The sequence below is a fragment of the Nansenia antarctica genome (genome assembly GCF_963989245.1).
Source record: "Nansenia antarctica genome assembly, chromosome: 1".
Classification (NCBI taxonomy): Eukaryota; Metazoa; Chordata; class Actinopteri; order Argentiniformes; family Microstomatidae; genus Nansenia; species Nansenia antarctica.
In genome coordinates, this window is record NC_137674.1 from 43,857,404 (window position 1) to 43,866,285 (window position 8,882).

The window sequence follows — 8,882 nt, forward strand, 5'->3', positions numbered from 1 at the left end:
CCTATTGACAGCGAATAAAACAGTGAAGATGACAATTGTTTCTGCTGTTGTTATTAAAATCTGTTCTCCATTGGTTGTATCTCAAAATGTGGCCTATTAAAATCTGTTCTCCGTTGGTTGTATCTCAAAATGTGGCCTATTAAAATCTGTTCTCCGTTGGTTGTATCTCAAAATGATGTGGCCTAACTAATGATGTGGCCTAACTAATTAATGCAAGTGCAGCCATGGGCGTGTCCAGGGGGTGGCCTGGGGTAGCACGTGCCGTGCACGCACCGGAAGAGGAAATAGATAGACTGTTCTAATGTTTACACCTGCGTTCGCCCTGCTCAGGACTTGTTTAATTATTGTCATTTCATTAAAGCAAATGAACAAATAATCCAGCAAAGAGGAAGACGCATGTATTCGCGGACGACTCACACGGACATCGGCAAATAACACCACCCCGGAATCTGTAAGCAAATGGAATATTGTTCTTATTTAGAATCTATGTCATGGTATTTGATGTACTGTACATGACCACAGATTGCGTAGTTGTAGGCATCTAGTGATTTATATGCTCTCAATTTCTCACGGGCCTACACGCTAGGCAATGCAAACTTGAATGGCCAGGTAATGGATTGGAACAATATCTCGTTAACTCCGACCACTCCCCCAGATTTGTTTGTTTAAAGAATAAATATATTAACGCTTTATTAATGCAAGTGCAATCGGGCTAATGTTACTCATTCTCGCAGTTCCAAATGAATGAACGTTGAAGCGCTTGTATCTGAAAATGTGGCGTGCAGCCCGACAGGCGCACATATCACGCGCACCCCTGCGCTTTCAGAGCTCGTTTTCTCGTCGGAATTCGACGTTTGGAGACGAACGACAGACGTCGAATACTGACGGCTTCCGTGTGAGACCAGGTTGCATGTTTATAATGCAAACTCAAAGACGTGCCATATAAATACGAGAAGACTCACTTGTAGCTGTTGCACCTTGATGAATCTTGACTAGCTGCCACACACACAAGTCCACACGTTTCGAACTTTACTTTCACTTTCTTGCAAAATGACGACACAGTTATGTAAGCTATCCTCTGTACAGTGCCGCCTTGCTGACCAAGATGTAGCTCGTGTTAAATCATTCCCTAGAAGAAATAAACCACGAATCCAATAAGTTGGTTTTAAACATTTCTAAGACCAAGTCCATTCTGTTTGGATACCGACATATGTTGGCCAACAACTCTGAATTAAAACTAGCAATACATTCTATAAATATTGAACAGATTGACTCTATTAAACTTCTGGGCATAACGACAGCTCATTATCCTGGTCTAAACATAATTATGACTGTGTCAGAGTGTTACGGTCAATAAAAGCTCGCCTGATTATACTGAGTGTGCGGAGTCCATAATTCCATCCACGTTGCGTTTATAACTGAGTCCACTAACAAGTTCACAAGTCGACTATTGATTGCATACTTTACATTTCAATTACTGTATAACTGTGATTCCCATTCAATGGTTAATCATGAATTATAATAAATCCTTTTTTGTTTGTTAAAGAAAGAAGAGATACAGAATAAATGATATAATGGCCGCATTCGTAAATTCGTCGGAGCGCACACTGGGTTCAAGGACCCCAATTGAAATAAGCCAGTGGCTTTCTTGGGTTTTTATCCTTTTAGTTGACCTTGTATGTAACATGTACTTTCATGTACCTACTTCTGCAAATCCTCTAATAAAGTTTTCAATCAATCAATCAATCATAATGGAACCAAGTCATTTGATTGGACTAGAGGCAGTCACATGGACGCTCCGACGCTCTCAGGGCGAATTTACGAACGCAGCCATGCTTCTTCCCTCTAACCTCCCCAAGGATGCTCTCCTTCCCTCTAACCTCCCCAAGGATGCTCTCCTTCTCTCTAACCTCCCCAAGGATGCACTCCTTCCCTCTAACCTCCCCAAGGATGCTCTCCTTCCCTCTAACCTCCCCAAGGATGCACTCCTTCCCTCTAACCTCCCCAAGGATGCTCTCCTTCCCTCTAACCTCCCCAAGGATGCTCTCCTTCCCTCTAACCTCCCCAAGGATGCTCTCCTTCCCTCTAACCTCCCCAAGGATGCTCTCCTTCCCTCTAACCTCCCCAAGGACGCTCTCCTTCCCTCTAACCTCCCCAAGGATGCTCTCCTTCCCTCTAACCTCCCCAAGGACGCTCTCCTTCCCTCTAACCTCCCCAAGGATGCTCTCCTTCCCTCTAACCTCCCCAAGGATGCACTCCTTCCCTCTAACCTCCCCAAGGACGCTCTCCTTCCCTCTAACCTCCCCAAGGATGCTCTCCTTCCCTCTAACCTCCCCAAGGATGCTCTCCTTCCCTCTAACCTCCCCAAGGATGCACTCCTTCTTCCCTCTAACCTCCCCAAGGATGCTCTCCTTCCCCCTAACCTCCCCAAGGATGCTCTCCTTCCCTCTAACCTCCCCAAGGATGCACTCCTTCTCTCTAACCTCCCCAAGGATGCACTCCTTCTCTCTAACCGGGTTGTTGAATTGAGAGACAAATTGGAGTGAACTTGAACCTCAGGCCACACCTTGAAACACCGGGCAACCATTTCGAAATAAAGATCCTCGATTAGCAAACCACAATACATGAATTGTTGTTTTCATGGATGTGCAAAAACCTTACATTAAGAAGATCCAAAAAGTCATAACTTTTTATATATCTTTTATATATCTGATGCTCGCTTTCTCTGTGTACCACATGTACAACAGAACAGATTTTAGGCTTTCTCGTTTTATGCACCCAAGTTGTGGAATCAAGTCAAGTAAAAACCCATCTTTTTAATATTGCCTTTAAATTACAAAATTATTAAATTATGATTATATAATGATTAAAGCAGTGCTATACAAATACAATGTATTATTATTCTTATCATTATTATTATCATTATTATTATTATAACATGCATGTTTATAATGCAAACTCAAAGACGTGCCATATAAATACAAGAAGACTCACTTTTAGCTGTTGCTCCTGGATGAACCTAGTCTTTAGCTCTGTAACAACCGTAGCTGACACACACACACACACACACACACACACACACACACAAGTTTATAAACTTTACTTTCACTTCGCTAAATGTCGACACAGTTATGTAAGATATACTCTGTAGCGCCGCCTTGTCATACCAAGATGTAGCTTGTGTTAAGTCATGCCCTAGATTAAGAAATAAACCAGTGGCTCGAATCCAATAAATTGGTTTTAAACATTTCTAAGACCAAGTCCATTCTGTTTGGATCCCGACATATGTTGGCCAACAACTCTGAATTAAAACCAGCAATACATTCTATATATTGAACAGATTGACTCTATTAAACTTCTGGGCATAACGATTGACAGCTCATTATCCTGGTCTAAACATATACATACTATCGTCACACAATGGGTTAAGGAATCAGAGTCAGTAGGAAGTGTTCTGCGTTCATCACTCCCTCTATTCTTAAATCAGTTACTCACTCCCTGGTTCTTTCTCATTTAGAATACTGCCCTGCCCTGTTATCTGGTCCTCTGCTTCACAATGTGATTGTTACGTCTGTGTTTACGACAGTTTGGGCTTTACGACATGTGCCGTATTACGTTTTGTGTTAGACTCGTGTTTGATTAAATGGAGTACACGTTCCAACTTGAAGCTCTGAGTTCAGTCTCCATTATTGAACACAACATTGGCGACGAGCGATGGCTGATTGTTCTCTACCAACACCCCCTCCTTTCCTAGCAGTCCCGGCAGAACCACCGATTCCGTGGGGCCGCTGGATTTCCTCTTTCGAAACATATATCCTAGCCGCCGGTTTGGAGGATGTATCAGACAAGAGGAAATGCGCGCTGCTGCGGCACTGCCTGGGAACGGAGGGTCAGCGCGTGTTTGGAACTCTTGGCACTGCGGCGAGATACACAGACGCTGTGGAACTATTGAAGGAACACTTCGCCCCTCCACAAAGCGCTCTTCTCCGCCGCGTCATATTCGGACGAAGACACCAACGAACAGGTGAGACAGTGACACAGTATGTGGCTGATCTGCGGGGCTTGGCGAGCTTATGCAAGTTCGGGGCATTGCAGAACGAGATGATAAGAGACCAACTCATCTTGCACACGAACTGTGACAAGATTAGGGAAAGACTGTTACTGGAAAATGATGAACTTACATTATCAGCAGCTCTGAACATGGCGGTCCAGGTTGAAACAGCTTTAGAATGTGCAGTTAGTTTTTCAGCCTCTCCCAGCTCACCGGCAGAGGGCGCGCACAGCCTACAGGTGCCCCTCCTCCACGTGAGTGCAACCAGCGGCGGGGAGAGCATTTTACTGGCCTCTCGGTCACGCGACCAGCCACACCAGCCGTGTGGGAATTGCGGCTCTTCTGCACACAATTCAAGAGCTCAGACATGCCCAGCCCGTGGTAAAACCTGCTCCAACTGCGGGAGACTAAACCACTTTCACAAGGTCTGCAGGTCTGCCCCAGCTAGAGCTTCCCAGTCACCTACCACAGTCATCCATAATGTCAGCTCAGGAAGAGCGCCATTCAAAACATGCTCGTTGGTGGTTGGTGATGTCACTCTGCCGCTCCTCCTAGACACTGGAGCCACAGTGTCCCTTGTGAACTTGACGACTTATACACAGTTCTTCTCCCATGTGCCCCTGGGGTTGCCCTCCACCACCCTGCGTGGCTATGCCAACTCTAAGATTGACATTGTGGGCTCTTTTCAGCTGCCTGTGAAGTACGGGGAGAGGACACTGCCGGCTTTCAGGTTCAACGTTGCACGCCACGGGACCAACTTGTTAGGCCTCGACCTGTTCAACGCCCTCGGTTTCACCCTGCTAGACACAGCTGGCTCAGAGATTCACACCGTTTCCACCCCCTGGCAGCAACAGTGGCCTGCGCTGTTCAGCGGTGTAGGCTGCCTCGACACTTTTGCCCACCAGCCTCTGTTAGATCCTACAGTGATGCCTGTTATACAGCCCCTCCGCCGCTCCCCCCTGGCTCTCCGCGATGACATCTCCTCTCAACTACAGAGCATGCTCGATAGCGACATCATTGAGCAGGTGAACGCATCGCCTTGGATCTCCAACCTGGTGGTGGCGAAGAAGAAGTCTGGGGGGCTGCGCATCTGCGTGGATCTGAGAGCGGTAAACAAGGCCATCATCCCTGACAAATACCCCCTGCCAACGATAGAGGAGCTCACCGCCCAGTTCTACGGGTCCAGCGTGTTCTCTAAACTGGACCTCCGTCAGGGTTACCTCCAAGTGCCACTACACCCCGAGAGCCGCAACCTCACAGCGTTCATCACTCACAGAGGGGTTTTCCGCTACAAACGCATGGCTTTCGGTTTAAGCTCCGCCCCCAGCTGCTTCCAAAAGATCATGGCCTCCATTTTCGCTGGGATCCCAGGTGTGGCCATCTATCTTGATGACATCGTGGTTCACGGGGCCACCGTCGAGAGCCACGACGAGCGTCTCCACAGTGTGTTCAGTGCATTGGCCAAGCATCACCTGACACTCAATGGTGAGAAGTGTGTATTCGCCGCCCCAGCCATCGACTTTGTGGGGTTCCGCCTCTCAGCTGATGGCACGTACCCGCTGCACTCGAACACCGAGGCCATCCATCATGTCCCGAAGCCCACCACAGCCGCTCAGGTGGCCTCCTTTCTAGGCATGACGGCGTACTACCTCCGTTTCCTGCCACAGTACTCGGCCACAACCACACCGCTGCGGAAGCTGTTGAAGCATGACGAGCCCTGGCTCTGGACGTCTGCCTGCTCAGACGCCGTACGCCTCCTGAAGGCCCAACTCACCTCGCCACCGGTCCTGGCGCATTTCGACCTGGCCAGCCCCACTCTTGTCACGTGCGACGCCTCTGCCACAGCCATTGGTGCGGTGATGTCCCAGCTGCAAGGGGGGGTGGAGAGACCGATCGCCTTCGCCTCCCGTGCTCTCAGCCCCACGGAACAGAAGTACTCGGTGGGGGAGCGAGAGGCCCTAGCATGCCTCTGGGCATGTGAGCGCTGGCACATGTACCTCTATGGACGGCTATTCACACTGAGGACAGACCACCAGGCCCTCATCACCCTCCTGGCCACGTCTGGCACCGGTCACAAGCCACTCCGCCTCCACCGCTGGGCCGACCGCCTGCAACAGTACAACTATCGGCTACAGTTCACGCCAGGACGAGACAACGTGGTAGCCGACTTGCTATCACGCGCAATCCCCAGCCCACCCACAGCCCCAACCTTGACCCCCGGACTGGACCAGGCTGAGCATGACCTCGTCCAGCTCCTCCACACACCCCTTCAGGAGACGGTGTCGCTGAAGGAGCTCCGGGATGCCTCAGCCGATGACCCCACCCTCTCTACACTCTCAACCTACATCACGCAGGGGTGGCCGGTAAGAGTACCTGACGAGCTACTCACTTACTCCAGGATCAGGGAGGAGTTGTCGGTTTGGAATGACACCTGTGTCGCTCGCGGGTTCTGCACTGTGGTCCCAGGTGTCCTTCGGGCGCGTATCCTTGCTATGGCGCACGAGGGTCACCTGGGCATAGTCAGGCTCAAACAGCGCTGTCGTGAGGTTGTGTGGTGGCCAGGCATCGACAGGGAACTCGAAACCCTGGTCAAGGATTGCACTGCCTGTCTCCTTAGTGGTAAGACCAGGGCTCCAGCTCCACCCCCGCCCATGCAGCCGTTGGACTGGCCATCTCAACCCTGGGAGCACCTGCAACTGGATATCTGCGGCGAGCTGCATGGGGTACCACATCACCAGCGTTTTCTCGTTGTGACCTACGACCTCCACTCTAAGTGGCCAGAGGTGACACCTGTGGGCTCGGTCACAGCAAAGGTGCTGATCGACATTCTCGACGCTCTGTTTGCGCGTTGGGGCCTGCCCAAGAGGATCACGACTGACAACGGTCCTCAAATGGTTTCCCATGAACTGTCCTCCTATCTAGTGGGTAAAGGGATCCACCACATCCGCACAGCGTTCTACCACCCTGCTGCGAACGGGGGGGTGGAACGGCTGAACCAAACCCTGAAGAATGGCATCAGGGCCCACCTGGCACAAGGGTGCACGCTCACCACCAGCCTCCTCCAGACGCTGTTGCATTATCGGGCCACGCGACACGCCACTACAGGAGTCTCCCCAGCCTCCCTCATGCTGGGGCGGGAGCTCCAGCTGCCTCTCGATAGGCTCCGCCCTATACTAGCTCAGCCCCCGGTCCATCCAGTTCAAGCCACAGTCACCAAACACCAGCGCTTGATGAAGGATCGTTTCGACAGGGCCAGACGTGCTAGGCCACCTGTCATCGCTGTGTCGGACTGGGTCAGGATCCGACGACCTCATCGGGACAACAAACTCCAGTCGTTTTGGTCTGACCCTGTCCAGGTCAGCAAACAGCTTGGCCCGGCCTCGTTTAGGCTCGCCGACGGCACTCGCTGGCATGCTACCCGCCTGCGTAAGGTGCAGCCTCCCCCTGGCCCAGCGCTGAGTGTGGCCTCTTCCACAGTCTTGCCAGCCGCACGGTTGGATGAAGCAGCAACCCCGGCCTACCAGGCTCAGCCCCAAGGCGTGGAGCCGCCACCAGTGGCTGTGGCTGCACCAGAGCCACGTCTGGTTCGAGCACGCAACAGGCCCGAGCACTTGCGTGATTACATGACTGAGTATCACACCTAGGTTGTGTGAGGGGGGGGGAAATGTTACGTCTGTGTTTACGACAGTTTGGGCTTTACGACATGTGCCGTATTACGTTTTGTGTTAGACTCGTGTTTGATTAAATGGAGTACACGTTCCAACTTGAAGCTCTGAGTTCAGTCTCCATTATTGAACACAACAGTGATCTGGATAACTTGCATGTTGATCAAAATAAGGTGGCTCGTCTGGCAGTCAGTTGCTCATACAGGACAAGTATACATGTCATGCACTCTCACCTGGAGTGGCTGATGGTTGAACAGAAAATGTCTATGCGTCTCTTACAGTTTTTCTCTATCGCTTTAACACGTTTTCTCAAAGCATAGCTCATTTTCTCTTAACTCTTAACACAAATCCCCAAAAGTCACACACAAAAACCTAAACTCCACAAATCTCTTGCAAAAGCAAACACTGCATTCCAAATAATGTTATTGTGGTGACCCACTGTAGAGAGACATTCCCTAGACACTATGGGAGGAGGTAGGCTCCTTCCCGGAGGCGAATTTGCGGAACCTAGGATGGTAGGGGAAGGTAGGGCAATACCGCTACCTGATTGGTTGGCGAAGCACTCGTGAAGAGCCCCCTCATTGGCTGGCGAGTCTACCATCTAATTAGCCAGACTCCTTGCTATAAGCTAGCAATATTGGGCTAACGTAAACCTTATAATGCTAACGTGTGTCTTTGATTGATTGATTGATTGAAAACTTTATTAGAAGATTTGCAGAAGTAGGTACATGAAAGTACATATTACATACAAGGTCAACTAACAGGATAAAAACCCAAGAAAGCCACTGGCTTATTTCAATTGGGGTCCTTGATACTCAATTAATCGTTACATGTAAGACAGACAAAAAAAAACTAGTACTATCTACAAGATAATACAGACAAATAACTAGTACTATCTACAAGATAAACATACATCCAACATGGGAAGAACAATACAACAAAACATAAGGTATGTACAGCGGGTAGGACAGGTGGGGACATACACCACAGGTGGGGGCGGGGGACAAAACACATAGTATGTACAGTGGGTAGTTCGGGCAGGGGGACAGACATATAATATGTACAATGGGTAGTTCGGGCGGGGGGACAAAACAACAAGTATGTACAGTGTGTGGTCATGGTGGGGGGGGGGGGGTACAAAAACACCAGTAGATTCAGGCGGGGGG